This window comes from Oxyura jamaicensis, chromosome 7 (genome assembly GCF_011077185.1).
Source record: "Oxyura jamaicensis isolate SHBP4307 breed ruddy duck chromosome 7, BPBGC_Ojam_1.0, whole genome shotgun sequence".
In the NCBI taxonomy this organism is placed as follows: domain Eukaryota; kingdom Metazoa; phylum Chordata; class Aves; order Anseriformes; family Anatidae; genus Oxyura; species Oxyura jamaicensis.
Window position 1 is genome coordinate 17,465,845 of NC_048899.1, and position 18,706 is coordinate 17,484,550.

General features: G+C 45.8%; 1 protein-coding gene across 12 annotated transcripts in view; it reads left to right on the forward strand.

Annotated features, from left to right (window-relative positions):
* HDAC4 (histone deacetylase 4) overlaps window positions 1–18,706 on the forward strand; it is a 243,219-nt gene that overhangs the window by 94,674 nt on the left and 129,839 nt on the right. The window contains exon 1 of one of the 12 annotated variants that reach the window (XM_035330838.1): window positions 9,922–9,942. The exons of 10 other annotated variants lie outside the window; for them this stretch is intronic. The gene's annotated coding sequence lies outside the window, so the exon portion shown is untranslated. Of the gene's footprint in view, window positions 1–9,921; window positions 9,943–10,004; window positions 10,138–18,706 lie in introns of those variants that run through there. One more of the 12 variants, XM_035330837.1, reaches the window with a different exon arrangement.

The window sequence follows — 18,706 nt, forward strand, 5'->3', positions numbered from 1 at the left end:
AGCAGAGCTCGTGTTCTGAAAGGCTAGTCCTTTAGTGTTAAAAATATTCTCGTCTGTTCGCCACGGAGTCAGGGTAGGGGGGGCAAATCGTCATTAAAAGTGAGGTCTTCAGAAATCGTTTAAATGTCAAAACCATCCACTAAGATAGAAACATTGTTTGCTTATTAGCTTCTTGTTAGCCTATTCTTTGCATATTTACAAGCTGTAGCTATTCTTGTCAGAATAGTGTATTAATTACTGTATTAATTTTACCACCGTTAAGATGCTCTGGCATAAGACAGTGAAGAAATGGCAGGTTAATGTACCTTGATAGTACATTAATGTACCTCTGTAAAACCAGGTTAATGCCTGTTGCAGTAAATACAAGGTTATTTCCTTGTAGTTACTGTATTTTACTATTTACTAGCCTATCAGCACAAAATGCAGCCCCTGCAATCATAATAAAAGAAGTGTATTCCCAACTGGAAGCAGAAGTGAAGTTCACCTTTGTAATTCATTGTTCAGCAAGGAAAGCGCTGTGTAACGCTTCAGCCAGCTCCCAGCTTTCCCCAGATGATTTGCTGTATTGTTGTGTTTTTAAAAAGTTGCAGCACACCCAGAAGGTGGTCAGCAAACTGGAGGTTATTTATGCAGGATGGATGAGCGAATTGGCACATCTAGAGACTCCAGGCAGCTCCCTGCAGAGCAGCAGGGAAGTTCAGGCGTTAGGACCTCTTCCCTTGGTTAATACTGCGCCATAACTCATGTTTTGTTGGTCGTAATCGTAGGATAATTTAGTGACTCCAGCTCTGTGGAAGCACAAGCCCATGCTTTGATTGTGTGCGGGGATAGATACAAGACAAGAGTCTTTTTGCCAGCCCATTAACCACTCTTAGTGTGAACTTAAGCATTCGTGTATGTGAAGCTCCAAAAATCAAATCACTTTTCCTGCGGCTTTGGGTTTTCTGGAGTGGGGGCCTGCGAAAATGTCTGTGGATGTCCTGAGTTTGTGGAGTAGGAATAGCAGGAGCCCGAAGCTCCTAAACTCTATTTTGTTGTGTTTTTGTCTTGGAAAAAAATAGTTGTCGCTTCCTTTCTTAAGCACAAGGAAACAGTTATTAAACAGAGGAGGTGGGATGAATTTTTAATGGCTTGTTCCTCTTCTAAAAGCTGAAAGCCGCACTTAAATCTTAACTGTGTGAATACAGAACTGTTTTCTTTGATGAGAGGTAACTGGCAGGAAAGTTTGCTTTATTGGAAGACCCGACATGCTATTTTTCTTTATTTTTCCCTCACCTTGTATTAATTCCCAGTGATTGAATATAGATTTCCTTAGATTTCCTTAGTTCTGAATGTTCACAGTGTTATTTTCAAAATAATCCTTCTCCCGCTTGCCCCAGCAAGGGAAAGGTTGCTTTGTGCTTCTGCTTTTGTACAAAAAGCAGGTGAAGGAGGGAAGAGCCTTTGAATGCGTGACAGTATTTATATTAAACTTTTCGACTTCTTAGAGAAGGAGGAGATGGCAAGATACGAGCAGACATTTAAAGGCTCACTTGAATTGTTAATCAGTAATCTGTTCCCATTGCCTCTGGCTCTGCTAAAAATAACAGTACTGTGCAATGAATGAAAAGTGATAAATATTTCATGGAAAGTTGATCGTGGATTGAGGCATTTCTCAGTGGAAAACTCTGCGTTTTTCAGATGTGATCTATCAGTGACTTTGCCATGTCCTGTTTTCCATGTGTGTAATGCAATCTATGCGTGGTTTGCCTGGATCTGCAACCCTAAAGAGGCTTGGGAATGAAGATGAAGCCTGTGTGTGGCGTTCTTTATTTTTTTTTCTTCTCTTACGTTTTCCAGGTAATGGTCTTGTCCCATGGCTTGTAACAAACATTGTGCTTCCTTTAGTTAGGAGACACGTGCGTGCGTTTCCCTTCGAGGGCTGTTAAGGCTTCTGAAGAGTCCCAACACTTGCTGTCCTCACCCGCCAGCTCCTCCTGATGCCTGCTGGTGGCTCTGCCTGTGAACTGGAGGACGAGGGTGGAGGAGCTGCTGAGGACTGCTTCATTCGCAGCGCGTTTGCTTTGATCCAAGTTCCCTTCTCATTGGTGCGCTCTGTACTACGGAGCTCCCCAGAGTGCTTTACGCCAAAATTAACTAGGGATAGTTAATTGCTACGGGGGAGGTAGATGCCGTCAGTCTGTGCCCAGCAGCCACATGCATTCCCAGGGTTTTAGGAATTCCTATTCTGACACAAGATGCATTTAGCAAGATCCTAGAAGCTCTTCCCCGGCGTATATTGATTTTCAGGACTATATTTGGCTCTGCTTTTTCTTTGGACAGTGGAGAAAATACCGGGTGAATGGCTTGTCCAGTGATGCCTAAAATCATGCAGATGCTGATCCAGAGAATCGCTGTTCACTGATTAAATAGACCTTTACTTTCCCTTTCTGTTACTTTTTCCACTTTCCCACCTGCTTCCCACCCCTGCCCCCAAAAACCCACTCCATACACAGAATGGCTTGGGCAGAGACATAGTTCACTGCGTAAACAAATAAAAAGTGTAACCTAGTTACTTCAAAATGGAAAACCCCAGCAATGCTGACGGGCCAAGTTAACGTGAGACTAATGCCAATTTGTAATGACCTAACTTTGTTTTGCCTTCTTAAGTGTTCGGGCCTTGAAAGACGGGATGATGTCTTCAACAAATGGGTCTTTTGAGAGCTGGATTGCAATGTGAGCACTTCAGCTCACCTGTACGGCTTCCTTCTGTGTGTCCTTGCTTTCCTAAATCACTGACTCTCCTGACTTCTCAAAGAATACCTGTAGGAATGTCATCCTCCCTCCTCGCCATCTTCTCACTTTCAGACCGTGTCTGTCACCAAGCAAATGGGACATCAGAATTTTCTATTGCGGTATGGATGCGGAATGAACTCAGGAGTTCATTCACACCACAACCATCTCGTTTAACTTTATGGTTAGTGCTGAATTAGCATTTGCCATTTAAAAGGCTTGATTTGAGGTCTACCTTAAGCCGGTGTCTCCTTTAACTTGAAGCAAGTGCTTATGATTAAATATCTGCTCTTTTGGCTTAACTAATATCTTGTGATTTAAACCACTCAATTGTTACTACTTTTCCATCTGTTTTTCATTCAAGAAATTGTGTCATATTGGATGATTCATTCATATTTGATTAGAGATTTCATTATAAGCTAGTCTTAAGTTTTTATGATCTAATAAAAGGCTTTGGAATCACTGACTTGGAACTGTAATTGTAATATCATGCAGAATAAATGTACTGCACATTTTAATGATACTTTGCTATATATTTTTTTATGCTGTTACAGTTCTCGCTGGTGAATTGTGTAAAGTGAATTTGTTTAAAAGTTCCTAACAAAATTCAACAGGTGACCATTTCCACTGCACAGAGAAATTCTTCATAACCTATTGTATCAGCTCTCCAGGTTGCACTGAAGGGCACAGTCAATTAAATTTTGGTCAAAACTCACCTTCCTTAACCCCTACTTGTAGTCCTATTCATTAAGACAGTCGTGCTGTAATGATATTATGAAGGTCTTTAAGATCCCGAGTTGTTGAGGTATCATGTGCATTGGGTGATATATGGGAGGCTTTTATTTTCAATAAGGAGAGTGGATCTGCCACCAGTGTGCAAATTGCTTCTTGGATGAAATAAATGATTGCACTTTTTTTTCAATTTCTACTAAAACTCAACTAAGCTGTTGGAAGAGGGCGTTTAAAATATTTTCTAAAAAAGTATTGCAAGGAACTGCATTTGTGTGCTTTTTTTTTTTTTTTTTTTTTTTACTATTCCAAAACTGTCTTAAACTTTTAAGTATTTTTCAGTTTTATAATAACTTATTTCTGTCCTTTAAATATTTAAGGAATTACTTTATTAGAAAAATTTTACACCAAGTTATTTTCTGCTGTACATTTTGTAACATTTGGTCTGTACAGGGGAACTATCAGACTGGTTTTTGTTCCTCAGCCATAATACATTTTTCTGAAAATGATTACGTACAGGATATTAAGCACCGTATTTATTGTGACTCAGAGATCACAAAAAACGACAAACCCGGAAAGGTACAGAAGGAACACACAAACACCTGTGTAATATTTTAGAAAAAAAGTATGGAGGATGCTGCTTGGCTGGCTGGCCTTCCCTGAATTGAGCCGTGAGGAAATGGCCGCACCTCATCAGTGCTGCTCTTGAGAAGCCACGTCTTGTCGCAGACATTGCTGACAGCTTACATTCAACTCTTACATTGGAGGATTAATTCAAAGAGGCTCTTTTAGTAGGACAAATAGGCTGGCACCCCATTCAGTGTGGGCATTTCTGTGTGACTGCCTGAGCAGAAATTGTGGCTTCATGGCAAATGTCACTGAGACCCTGAGATGGGAGCTGCGGGGGGAGCAGATTGAACAGAGCAGGAAAGTGATGAAGGTGCAGCCATTTTGGGGTGAAGATAAATAAACGTTAAGAGAAACTGGGTGGTCTGCATGTGTCTGGCACTGGGCAGATGACAGTCAGAGAAAATTCTTGGCTTTTGCCCATCTGGCTGGAGGCCAGGTCTGTCCCAGGGTGGCAGTGGTCCTGGGGTGCAGAAGGGTTTCCAGGCGATGGACGGAGCTTGAGGAGGTAGGATGGTATGGTTTGTACCCATCAGGAGGGGTTTGGAGACATAGGCACAGAAGTTAGAGCACGGCTGTGTTCTCTACAGGCCTCTGGGGGAATGTTTTTTGCACAGCTTTATACTAAAAGCAGTGTATAGTTTATGCAATTCAAAATCTCAGACGAGCATGTATCCCCATCCACAAAGAAAATAAACACACAGGTGTCTGCAAATGGACACCTAATCCTTGCAAACCACCTTTGGAAGAGGATGGACGTAGCGAGATTCCCTTGCATAACGCCTCCCTGGAGACCTGGCCTGTAATCTCTGCATCAGGGCTGGGCTTGTTTGAGCGGCGCTTTGTGGCATATGTGTTAGAAAGGCATCCAGGCCTTTTTCTGAAGGAATACGATAGTTCCTCACATGACTTAAAAATATCTGTGATTCATTCCAGCGGTTCATTACTCTGGAATGAGGAGTCTCTGCGTTTGGTGCCAGCTTACTCTGTGACCTTTGGCAAATCACTTGGCTTTTCTTCTCTTCCCCTAAAATCGGGTAATAACAATGTCTGTCTGTCTTCCTAGGGATTTGCTGTGGTTGTCACCTGTACAACACCTGCAGCAGATAGTAGGAAATTAAAATTAATTTGGTCCGAGTCATATCCAGGTTGTTGTCTGGGAACCCAAGCTGGAATCGGTGTTGGTCTGCTTTCTGTCTGTGGAAACTCAGTGTCCAGGGTAGAAGTGCGAAGATTGAATTGTTGGTTCTCTGAGAAAATCAAGTATTCCATACTAAGCCTCATAGTTGCATTGGGTTTGTGTGCAGTAAATTTAAGGGTTTTTCCCCCCCTTTTTTTTTTCTTTTTGCAAGCTTTTGCTTTAATATAACGTAGATTCTGTTAAATGTAATATATTGACTAATTCATTCCATGGATGTATTTTTATGCACATACACAATGAGTTCCTATTGAGTAAATAATGTATTGTGGGAGTGAATGAGTTGGATGGAGGTAAAAAGAATTTGCAGGAAATAATCTGGGCTTCTGAACTGTTGGAAATGCAGGGAAACGGGAGAATGACAAGAACTGAAAAAAAAAAAAAAAAAACACCCTTGTCTGAGGATGAAAGCCATAGCAATGTTTGGAAGATGTTTAGAATATTCTCAATGTTAAATCAGCACCAGGGGAGTTTTAAATGGGGAAAAGTTGAAATGGTGGAGGCGAAAGAACACTTCAGAGAAGTGGCAGTGGTTTCCTGCGTTTCGGCATGTTTTTCTTCTTCTAATACAGTCTGTCTGAATTCTTTGTTCTTGTACTTTCTTTGAACTTGGAACATTTTGGCCAGACTTCTCCTGATAGTTGCCATCCTTAATTGAAACAACGGTAACCTTGCTGCTGTTCAAATAGAGGCTTTTGGAGACCTGAGCGAAATACTGCACTCATAACTTATTTTGACAACTAACTTAATAAGAGGCTAAAGCTTTGCGTTTCACAACTGATTAATCAGACTGCGCCGACTGCATTTACTTCTGAATTTTTTTCTGATGCCTTGAGCCAACCAGCAGGAACCGGCATTTCCTTGTGTTGCGTTTCCCATAAGCTGTCTTATTTATAGTTTACTGCAAGGGGAAGGCAGCGTAGCTAGTGCCGAGATAAGCCCGGGGGCCGGAGGAGCATTATGGCACCCGCACGCAGTGTCGGCGAGGCCGTGGCCGGCCGGGGTGCTCTGCTAGGCATGGGCGGCTCCGAGCCCTGCAGTTGCCCCATCGCGTGTGAGCATCGCCGCTTCTGGGGAAGGGAGGTGGGCCGGGAGATCTGCGCCCACACTGGAAACGGTGCGGGCAAGCACTGTCTTGTCTTGTACCGGGGCTCCGGGGCACCAAAATCTCTCCAAACTCGCTTTCTGGCTACTGTGGGTGTTTTGCAGCGCCTCTTCCTATCTTTTCTTGCTCTGTTCCAAGCTGGGTTAGCAATCTGCTCATATAAATGTATATATCTGAAAGCATTTCCCACATCAAAGAAGCTCTCCCCATATCAAAAAAAAATCATGGAAATACAGAATGGTTTGGTGTGGGAGGGACCTCAAAGCCCACCCCTGCCAGGGGCAGGGACCCCTCAAGCAGAGCAGGCCCCATCCAGCCTGGCCTTGGGCACTGCCAGGGATGGGGCACCCACAGCTCCTCGGGCAGCCTAGGACAGGGCCTCACTGCCCTCTGAGTGAAGAATTTATTCCTTATTATTTCTAATTTAAATCTACCCTTTTTCACCTTAAAACCACTATCCTTTGTCCCAGCACCACGCTTCTCCTGACAAAGCATCCCTCCCCAGCTTCCCGGTAGCCCCCATTAGGCACTGGGAGGAAATGTCACGGAGCAGGAATGTTGAAATCCTGGTTCCCCGTGGTCCCCCCTTGGCTTGCTCGGTTGGGACTGAGCCCGCAGGGCTTTTCTGTCTTGCCCCGCAGTGCATCCGGAGGCTCCAAGCCAGGGAACACCTGGGTCGTGGCGGTGCTGAGGGGTGGTCGGGGCACAGTGTGCAGCGATGCATGGTCAGCCAGGCTCTGGGCTGGAGTGTTTCAGCCTGGCTGGAAGCTGCTCCAGCAAAGCTCGATGGCATCTACCGTGCACAGGGACAGCCCCTTCCTGGCTACCCAAGGGCATGGCCCCCATGGAGCTGCTCAAGCCCCGTCTGTCTCCTGGTTCCTCGCCCTGTGAGCCCACAGCCCTGGGGTGCTCCATGTCTGTCTGGGGTCTGGGGGTTGCCAGGGCCCATGCAAGCAACACGTGGTCACCTCCTCTTGTGCAGGCACCGTCTGTTCTGTCCCCAAAGCTGAGTCTTGGGCACACAGTGTTAGACAGAGGAGTGGACATCCCTTGGGCATGCTCCTCAGTTGATGCTGCTCAAGAAAACACATGAAAGCTCAGTGTCACGAGTGTTTTCTGCATAATCTTGCCTTTGATCTCTGTATTGATGATAATTATTTATCATATACGGAGCTGCTTTTTTTTTCTTTTTTTTTTTTTTTTAAATTTTGGTGCGCAATCACAAAGAAAACATTCCTTAATCCTCTTGGGTGTGAATGATGTTCATGTTTCTTTTTGACCTTGTTAAGCCATGACACATGAAAGTGAAGGCATTGGATTTTATTCCGTTTTGTGTGACGACGTAATGATTTTTAAACAACTCTTCAGTCTGTTTAAAAATAAAAACGTGTAAATGCATTGTAGTGTGTGGTGCTTCTCTTGCTCTCACCCTGGAATGCAGAGAAGAATGGCTGAACTGTACCATGAACCCTCTGAAAGGCAGGTACAACATTACAGGTGTAATTATGAGCCCCCTATTTCATTGGGAAGATGTCTTTTACTGGTAGGGAAGAGGATGAGGGCAGAGCAGGACCCTTTCAAATGCCCTGCTTATGTTGTAGGGCTTGCACGAAGGGGGACCGTGGAAGCAGGGTGGTGCGCTAGTCTTTTTGGAGCTGAGATCTCCTTTTAGGAGACAGCACGTAGACATCACATAACACAACTCTGTCACACCAGGACTGGTGTCAAAGTGGACAGTTACTGCTGCTTTGCACCTCTTCCTGCCCATTCACCCAGGGTGTTTTGGGGCTCTAAGTCACAAGATGCAGATCTGGAAGCCAGCAAGAGGAGTACTATTCTTCCATCTCTGAAGTTGTTCAGTGATGGTAAATGTTCTCTTTTATTGTTTTATTTTTTTCTTGTTAGAGAAAAGTTGAGATTCAACATCTCAGGATCAGAAATAGGTTTATGATGGTATTTGTGATCTGCTGGCAGGAAAAAGTAAGCAAAACTAATTCTTGTTCTTCTGACAGTAAGCCAAGGAACTGCTATGCTTGTTATTTAAATTGGAAGTTTCTTAAGATGGTATTAGACCTGCCCCATCTGTCTTAGCACAGGCTAGATGGCAAAGGATTTTGCTTAGTAAAGTTATGCTGATAAATCAGAGAGCTGAGTGTGACAGTAATTCCTTTTAGCTAATGTGCTGTAGAGCTCAAATATGATATGAACGTGGCACACCTAGGTCCTGGGGTTCAGGAACATTTTGACCTGATTCTTCCAACTAGTCAGAAAAGAGCATGATTAAGCAGGTGGCAGATACATGAAAGTATCAGTGAAGCATCCCCTTCAGGATGGGATTATACGTGCTCAGCGGCTGCCTGCCTGTGTACCCAGACCGAGATGCAGCCTGAGCTGGAAGCGCTTCCTACCTCTAAATAATAATAATAATAATAAAAAGCTTCTTCAGGAATCTGTCTGTCACTTGCAATAATTTCCTTAAAATATTTCTGAGCAGGCTTTATTACCGTGTTTCTGAGTGAAAGGTATCATTCTACAAGCTGAACAGGACTGGCCACGCTGCTGCTGGCAGCCACAGGGCATTCCCAAGTGGGAGCAGAGGCGCAGAGCTCGACGGGAATCCTAAGCTCCGTCCCCTGAAAATTAAACAGCTCGTGCAGTGCAGGTTGCACCGCCTCTGAAGTGTCTGTGTGAGGCTACTAAATCTCACAAGTTATGTTTTGGATTTTAAAGCCAGTTTGTTCCAGAGAGAATGGCACCTCCTGTGCTTCTCCTGCCTTAGATAGTGTATGGGGTCTGAAAATACAGCCAGTTTTCCCTGGGAAAAAATACATTGTGAGTTTGGCAAACTGCAAGTGGGGAAAAAAGAGAAAGGACACAGGTACACACACGCACGTCTTTCCATCACTGTAAGTATATATAGCTATTAAAAAAAAAATCTTGCATATTATGTATAGATCCCTGTAGGTGAGACTGTTGTGCCCTGAAGCAGTGCCATACAAAATCTAGATCTTTGTCCTCTATTCTTAGCTGTGGTTTTCAGGCTGTGGAGTTGTAAACCTGTAGGAGCTGGCGGGTTGTAAGGTAGTGGTGTGAAGAATGCAGGAAAAGTGTCTGGAGAGGAAGACGATTGAGTCAGACTGGTGTCAGAAGTGTCTTGGTCCAAGCACAGCCCAAGAGAAGCTGGAGAGTCGCCTGTTTTGCATCATGTGGATAATACCACAAGATGATTTTGTACCTTGAGCCAAGCTACTGGAATGGCAGAGCCCCAAAAACTGGTTGCAGGTGATACCGCAGAAAAGAAGAAAATGGATGGGGTAAGATGTGTCACATCTTCAATAGAGTGTGAATTAAGATACCTACCCCTTTATGTCAGGGCCCTCGGCCATCAGCAATGTGTAGGACAAAACCTCATTGCCTCATGTCTATTATTTGTGTCTTACGCCTTAGACCTAGAGTGGGGGAAAAAAAGTCCTTTGGCTTGAAGCGGCCGTGTTGTGACAGGATAACGAAGGTGAGCAATTCCTACTTACAGCTGCCCTGGAAAGTGAAAGGATCAAAGCTGGAACACTTTCTCTTTGGGTGCTAAAAAGTAATTGCATTTAAACTGAAATTACCAGCACTCTTGCTAGAAAAAAGATTTTCTCCTGAAGTGCTCCTGCCCTCGCTGTGGAAAGCAGCAGAAGACTTTTCCTGATAATTCGTGTGCATCAGGTTCTGGGGACCGCTCGGTCGCTGGGGCTTGCTGGCAATGCTGGTGGGAAGCTTCGCATTGTGGCGTACCTGCGTTGCCTTAGAGATGTTGAATTGCACAGGGATTACTCACTGGGGTCAGCAGCAGTGACTGCGTATTTGAGGTTGAATGGGAAGCTTTCACTTCTGATGCTTTTCTTTTTTCTGTTTTTTTTTTTTTTTGGTGTGGCGTAAAGTAAAGTGTGGGTTGTGATTCTTACGAAGTCAGCGGCATTGTTAATGGTGCTTTGTGGGGGGGAAGTTTGTTGCCAGAAAAACTCGGTTCCCAAATTATCCCTTCCTTACGCTGCTTTTAGCGCGTTGTCTGCAGGCAGGCTGTGCGAGGAAGACCAGGTCTCTGTGACTACGGTAACGTCCACGGAGTGCTGGTGGCCTGTAAGCCCTGCGATACACATCTGAAGTGATAATTTTCAGCTGGTGGTGGGATTGAGGATGTTGTACCGCAGCCCCAGATAGAGCCCGAGGATGGGGAAATCTCGTTCCGCTGGGATTTAGGAGGGATGTCCCAGGGGCGGAGCACTTGGGATGGCTGAACTCTACTTGCTCAGGCTCTGCCTTACCTCGTGGTGCTAAAAATGAGTAACTGATCTCCTTCGGGACCTGCAGTGGTGGCTGGCACCTGCTTGTGCAGCACCGTCACGGTCCGGTGCAGGCTGCAGCACGTGGGAGCTGGGGCGTGCTGGGGGGTGGCGGGGTTTTTGTCCTCTTCGGGGAGCAGCGGTCCCTTGGTAACGCACGTGTGCATCTCAGCCCTATCGTCACAAAGTTAGTTACGCTGCAAGGGAAAGATGAGGGTGATCGGTCTGAGTGTCGGAGCTCTTGGAATGTCTCTGTAACCCTCTGTGGGTGCATCTCTTTGCTGAGTTTTTTAATGTAATTAGAGTGAATAAGGGAAAAAAGGACACCTGAAATAACTTCACAGTACTCGTTGCTCCTATTACATACTCTAATGACCCACTTGATAGTTTTTCTCCCGAGTGCTTCAGAAATGAAGTGCTACGCAGCCGAGTGGTACCAGAGGGAGGGCTGAGGAGGAGTTGCGTTGCTCTCAGCAGCAGCACTTTCTGTTGCAGCATGGGCAGCACGTGCCCGCCGACAGGACGGCGTCTCCTGTTCTGCAGGTAAACATGCCGTGTCTTTATTTGGGGCAGAAAGGGGGGGTGATGCCCCGCTCACACACGTCCTCTGCAGATGCTGCTCTGACATTCTGTGGTCGTTTTTGTGGAAACAGCTACTGCTCGTAGCTCGATGGGTAGTTTTGGATTCATGCTGGCAATGCTCGCTTGTAGAACTTCGTGGCTGGGCATGTGAGCTTGCAGTGTGGAAGAGCAATAAGGATTTATCAGCATTAAGCTTTTCATTTCCAATGATGTGCTGATTATTTTTTTTTAAAGGGAGGGGAGCAGGTATTTGAAATGAAAAATCAGTAGTAAAAAAAAAAGTAATACTAAAATTGCGGAGATCTAGAATGAAAGCATAGGAAAAGGTTTAACTTCAGTTTAGGTAATGGCTTCGGATTAGCCTTGATAGGTGATATGGTAGTGTCCAGATGCTGGTAAGAGATGGAAATTAAGTAGCAGGAAAGGCGTTGGCTAGGTTGACACAAATATCAAGAATCCCAAATAAGCAGCCAAGAAACCTGTCTAGCTTTAAGTGAAGCCAAATATGTACAATATCTGTAATTAGCTTTCTCTTTTTATGAGGCAGAGCAAGAGAGGAGGGTAATTTTACCTTGCTTGGTGTAACAGGCAATTGGGGAACTACTGCAGAAATTCCTGGGCCATCTTGATTTGGGAACACACGAATTATACCACTGTACTTTAAACTTTCTGCTCCTGAAGCCAGCTAGTGGGGACCCCGTTGTTCAAGTACAAAAAAAATAAGGTTATCTTTACAATCAAAATGAAAACAATACACATGGATCCTAAAATGAAAAAAAAACAACCCACAGATTTCCATTTTGCATAGGGCACCTGTGTTTACAGTGATGACACAGCATACATGGATCTTGTGCAGAAAGAGGCTGGTGTGTATTTTGAGCGATGGTGGCAGGGAGTTGGAAGTCGGCTCTTAGGAAAAGGCTTCTTGGTGTCAGACGATGTGCTGCAGGTCTGGGGGTGCTCTTCTGCCTTCCCAGAGCATCACTGTGAACGTTGGCTTCGAGATCCCCAGCTCAGCTCAGCCTCTAATTACAGCATTGTGATTAGCACCTTCCGTGATGCGTGAAATCCGCCTGGCTTGGGTTCCTGCTGGATTCCTGATTCTGGTTTTCTCTGTTACTCCTTGTGCTGTATCCTTTTTTTGTGTGTTGTCTTTGTGCTTTTTTCTTTTTATAGCAGAATTGCTTAGGGCTGATTTTGCTGCTTCAAAAGGGGCAAAAAGCCTTTTGAGGGTGACTGCCTGACCTGCTTCTGTGCGAGCTCTGCTCCTGCAGCAGTGAAGCTGTGAAATGTTCAGGGGGTCTGGTCAGCAGCTGGGAGATCACGGGCTGCCTCCCCATTGTCACCGCATCTCCACGGCCCCGGGGCTCGTGCAGGACCCAGAGAGATGAGGGAGGAGCTGGGCAGCCTGAGCATGGGCCCAGTCCCCTTTTTAGTGGCTGTGGTGCTGTGCTGGATGCAGAGCTGGCATTGCCACCACCCCACGAGGAGAGGGACCGTCTCAGCTGGGTTGCTTGCTTTCCCTCTGAAGTCCAAGCCTCCGACTCCCCACACCACGAGTTGTCTGTTAGCACAGTTCTCAGGGCACGTTCACCAACAGAAGAGGGAATTGGGATTTGACTTAGATGTTGTTTGCCACCCCTCCGTCCCCCAGAAATACTCACTCACAGGTGTCGGCTGTACATTTTCAGGGTCAAAAATGTGGTTGAGTCATATGTAAGGAAAATGATTTGTTTGATAAATTCTGCTGTGAAATTGGGTTTTTGTAAAGAGGAAACAAATCATGTTCTTTTGCACAGAGGGGGGAGCTTTGAAGTTTTGCTGCTGTTTGCTGGGTTTGAACAGGCTTGCTGCAGTGCCACGCCAAGAGAGAAGCAGAAAATGCAGTTACTTGGCAACTTGTCCTATACATCACTGATTTCGACCAAATTCCTGAAGCTTGTAAATACTCGTACACTTCTGCCAAGCAATAGCTCTCTTGTGCTGTTTCTCACATGCTTACCAATGTATGTTTTTCCTTGAATTTTTTAAAAAAGAATTTAGGCTTCAGTTTGGGGGTTTGGCTACGTGTTTTAACAAAATTATTGATGCTGTCAAAATTACTGGTGTCAGGATGGAGCGCGGGAACTACACCATAGTTCTCCTGCAGAAGAAAAAACATCACTTTTGAGTGAAGTGCGCGAGAGCGCAGACAAATGGGAATTAGGTGCAATATAAAAATCATCATATTAAGAAACCTTCTAGCTCTTTAAAGCTGCTTTATTTATTTTTTTCAGGCAGTCCTAGAACACGCTGGTTGTTAACTTGGCGTGCAGTTCAAAACACGCTTTAATCTTTATCCCAGAAAATAGCTTCCTGCCTATGATAAAGACTTCCACTTCCAGGCAGCCGTTAGGCAATGCACCGTCACAGCATTATGTTGCACCTTCGAGTTATGATATTAACTGCTATTTTATATCTAAATGCTGCTTTACGTCTAAATGCCTAAGTTGCATATCGCTTGGTGAATACAGCTGTCTGTGAGCCTTGAGAACATCTCCAACTCCGGCATAGATGCTGATGAAGGTTAAACCCTGCTTAAATCTGACGCCTCCTTGATGGGTTCAGCACCGCCTGTGAAATGAGTCTCTGCCTCGTTACCTGCCCCTGGCAATCCTGCAGAGCAAAGGAGAGCTGCAGTGTCATGAATGTCGCCTTCCTCAGGCAAGGAAGGTTTGCCGTTGCAAACCAGATCTTAAAGTGTCTGCTAATGTCATTCATTTTCACAAGCAGTGGCTATTTAGCCTTACGTGTGCCAGGTGGGCTTGCTGCTGGCATCACTTGTGAGGTTATGGTCAAAGCAAGGAGAAGTCAGGTATAAAATTTCAAGACCTTACTGAATAATTTTGTTTTTTTCCTTCCAAAGGACCAGCTAGATGACATATTGCCATGTTTTTGTTGCTGTCAGCACGGCTGGATAGCTTCTTCATGCATCTGAGATGGGTTCAGAAGGAGAGGGAAAATCTTGCCGTGAAGGATCTCTCCTGCCACGGGTTTAGTTTCCAGCTGTGTAGCAGCACGTGCCCACACAGCCGTCTTGCTCTGATGTGCATGTTCTGATCGATAAACTGACTTGAATCAGTAAGCGTGTGTGCAGCTGCCTGAAGCCGACTGCTACTCATGTAGGGGTACCTTCAGCATCCTGCCTTTAAGGTGGGGTGAACTGGACTAATACATCTGGAGGCGATAAGGGGAATGAGTGCGTTTAGTGGGAGGCTTCAAATCTCTTCTTTTTTTATTATTATTTTAAAACAAGTCTTCGTAGAGCATTGCCAAACTACTGTGTAGGCTTTGTCCAAGCCTACCTCTGTGCCCTGTCTGGACGAAAAGGACCGTGCAGGTCGGTGCTCCTCTGTGTTGCTGCATGTCGGTCTGCTGGAGCGTGGTCGCTCTGAGCTGAGGGTGGGAGGCCTTGGCATCCCTTGTTGTTTATGGCCCAGTGCTAATATTTTCAGCATGCTGTGGTGTTAGGCTTTGAACAGCTCGCTTTATTGAAGTTTAGGGCACAAGTAATGAGAAACGATGCTAAGTGTTTCCCGTGAAAGGTTTCCTGTGAAACCTTGAAACTAATTTATTGGAGAAAATGTTCAATTTGTGATTTTGTTTTAATCTAGTGGCAATCTGCCGGTGTCGCTGCTCCTGAGGCTCCCCAGGGATGGATGTGGCAGTGGTCGCAGGCGGATGGTGGGCAGGCATCTCCCCGCAGCGCTGCTTGTCAGGAGGTGCCATCGACTGTCCCCAGCACTGGCCCTGCCCTTCAGGCTGTCCCACGCTGAGCTGTCCAGGGGAATTAATGATCATGCCCTCACCCAGCGTGGGGCTGAGTGGGAGGAAGGACAGAAAACCGCTAGATGCCTTTGTAGAGCTCTTGCGCAGGCTTTTGATGGTATCATTTTTCCATTAACTGTGAGCATTTACACTGAAGTGGCACAGAATCAAAGTGCTTCTGGTTATGTCTTCGCTGGGTTTGGCGTGGTACCATCGTGTACGACACCAGGGATTTCAGAAACAATGCGTTTCTTAAGCGTAAATCAAGGCAGATGGTAAAACTGAGTGACCTACCAAAGGCAACAGGCTTGCTCACCAGAAACCAATGGTACAAACAAATGTACTGTCACTTAAAACTTTGAAGGTAACATTTCTGACAAAGTGATGATTGGACAAGGAGGTCAAAGTCTGGGTAAGGCCAAGAGTGAGTTTTGCTATCTCTAAGTACGTGCTGCTGATCAGATGACTGTATGACATTTCAGCCTACCCGTGACTTCGGATTTATCCAGTTCTGTTTTAATCTGCAAAGTTATTACAGCAGACCTTCTAAAACCAGCTGTCTGGTGGGAAACAGCACTGGTTTGTGCTATTTGTATGCTGTCCCCCTGAAAATAGGCCTAACTTCCTCTGTACATAATTCACTGCTCCTCTGATCAGCAAATAGCGGCCTTTCACGCGTGGATCCTTACGACGTAGTTGACCTGTGAATAGTCATGGCCCAAAAAGCTTAGAACCAATCAGCCAAAAAGCTCTTCTGGAGACGGTCGCTGTGGGTGCAGTCAGATCTAGGAAGCAAGGAGGGAAGTACATGTTCGCAAATGAAAAGTACGCCAGTGTATACAAGACGGAGCAGAGGACTGCGAAGAACTGAGTGAGGAGAGACGACGCAGCCAGCTGGGTGCCGCTGTCATTGCCCCGTGTCTGTGTGCCTTCCCCCACCTCGTGCTTTCACCTCCTCCCCAGCCCTTCACAGAAGGTTTGGGTGGGAAGGGGCCCTAAAGACCACCTCGTCCCACCCCCTGTGGTGGGCAGGGACATGCCCCCTGCTACATCACATTGCTCAGAGCCCAACTCTACCCATAAAATCTCCTGGCAGCCCGTTTTTTGCTACGCCAAGTTAGTTTTGTAGTCTCCTCTTGCAGAATGGCCTCCATGTCTCTGGTCAGCTCAGTAACCCAGCTCTTCTCTGCCTGTGGAAGGGATCATGTACGGCTGGGATCACTTCTGCATCCCACTCCGGTCCAGCTGTCCCTGAAAAAAGTGCCGTGGTGGTGGGATCTCCTCAGCCCACCCTGCTGTCGGAGGCAGGGGAGCTGTATCTCCTGCAGCTTCATCCCTCCCTCCTTTTCAGGCATCGGTTCTGGACTCCTGAGTGCCTTACAGACACACAGTGAGGGCTTTCCTAACTCTCCCGGGCCCGTGGCAGGGCTGGGGTCAGCCCAGGGAGCTGGTGCTGCCGCACGGGACCTGCCAAAGCAGGGCTCCGCAGTGGGAGCCCCGTACCTCCAGCGAGGCAGGCTTGAGGCAAATCGGCTGTGAAGTGGAAACATGCAAATTAAAGCATGCTAAATCACGGGAGGATTAGGCTGCAGTGATTTAAGGCTGCCTTATTTCAGTATGGAAACATTTACATGGAATTTATCATCCTTTGAGTTCTGCTCGTTGTCTTTGTAGTTGAGGTGGGTGGTCCCACTCATAGGCAAACACAGAGATCTGTCTCTTTCTAGAAGTTTCTGTATACCTAAAGCAGTAACAATAGCGTTTTGGAAATGCCAAGTGCTAATCTGAAATCATCAGCCTTGGTGTTCAGGGCAGTAATGTGTGCCGCAGGAAGGAACAGCTTGCAGGAGAGGACTGGCATGCTGTGGGGATGCGGAGGGGCAGTTCGGTATCACTGTGGTATTGCGCGGCTGTTATGTTCCCCTGTGCTGGTACCGGGAACCACCAGAGGGATGGGTTAATTCTCTGTGCAGCTCTTTTCTTCCCCTCCTACTGAAGGTCCTCTCTGAAACCCCAGGCCTGTCTCCTGTGGGAGCTGGGAGGGCAGAGCAGACTGGGGGGCTCCCACAGCCCTCACGCCCTGTGGGGTGCAGGAGCTTTGTGTGGCCTCCGAGCACGGCTTGCTGGCCCGCCAGGAGACGCGTGCTCTGGGATTCGTCTCGCAGCCACGAATGTACACAAGCAGTCCATCACGCAAAATGCCACTGGATTACCTTGCCTGGCTTTATGCTGTGTGTAAAGCCAAATGCCACCCAGAAGCACTGAGGTCAGTTCCTTGTGCTCTGCAGAAGCTTTTCAGCTGGCAAGAAGGAGTTGCAAAGTGAGAGGGGGAAGATCTGCTGCTTCTCTTGGTGCTTGCTGTGGGCCCTTTGCTGCAGCCCCAGAGCCCGCAAGCACCTGAGGTTTCCCCTTAGCTGGTCCTTGCATGTTGTAACCCAGTATTTCTGCAGTTCCCGTGGATTTATCCACCTCCCATCCGTCACGGCGGCATATTCTCCACCACCTTCCAGCCATTGTGGTCTTTTTCTCTGCGGTTGTTTCAGTTCTTTAATGCCCATCTTAGAAACCAGCTACTGGAACCTTAAGTGTTTATCAGTGCTGTTTAGAAGTAAAACTCTCTTTATGTCCTCTATCTATTTTTAGGATTTATGAGCAAGAATTGCTTTTTTTGAGGAAGATGCTCTAAGGGGAGCTGAGCAGTTCATTTTCACACATGCTGCTGTGTTTTATGAGTATTTCAAATGGTCTGGCTTGCCTTGCAAGGATGACTGTTCCTGTAATCTTTTGGTTATACATCTTATTTGATGAATTCTCTGTGCTGTAAGAAAAAACAAACACACTCCTTAAGTTCAGATTTTCTGTAAATGACATAGCACATTGAGGCAACTACACATTAAGAAAGCATTATTTTATAAAATACTTCCCTAAATGAGAGGAAAATTCCTGACTCAATGTTTCCCATAACTTGATGTGTTTGAGAAACAGAAAATATGGCATTGGCAGCTTTAAAACAGAATGGCACAGCAAAAGCAATAAGCTCAACGGCGAGTCAGCCCAGAGCCAAGCACTGCCCCGTGCACCTTGCAGGGGTGCCACCTGCCTCCTCAGAGTTTTTTTCAACCTTGTATTGCACAGAAGAAAAATAAAAAATAAACTACTACGAATAGAAAGATTGTATATAGATGGCTTTTTAACACTTCCTGAAAAACAGAAAGAGTGGATTCAGACTCGAGGGATGAGGGTGTAGAACCCCTTGGTGCTTGCTTAAAGTGACCTGCAAATAAAATACTGTTTATGTAAAAGAAATGGATAGAGAAGAGATTAATTGTGTAGTGGTATCAAAGAAGAATTTTGTCAGAAGAAGCTTGGTTTAGGTAGTGATTATCTGTCTGTTTAGCTCTAGATACGTTCTTTGAAACGAGTTTTGGTATAGAAGTATTGAAGTGGATACAGGAAACGAATGACTCATGTTTGTCACACATTCCAGTTATTGAAACCTGATATAAAGGGAGGTTCTGTATCTGAGGACAGACTCGAAGAAGCTGCATCATCCCTTTG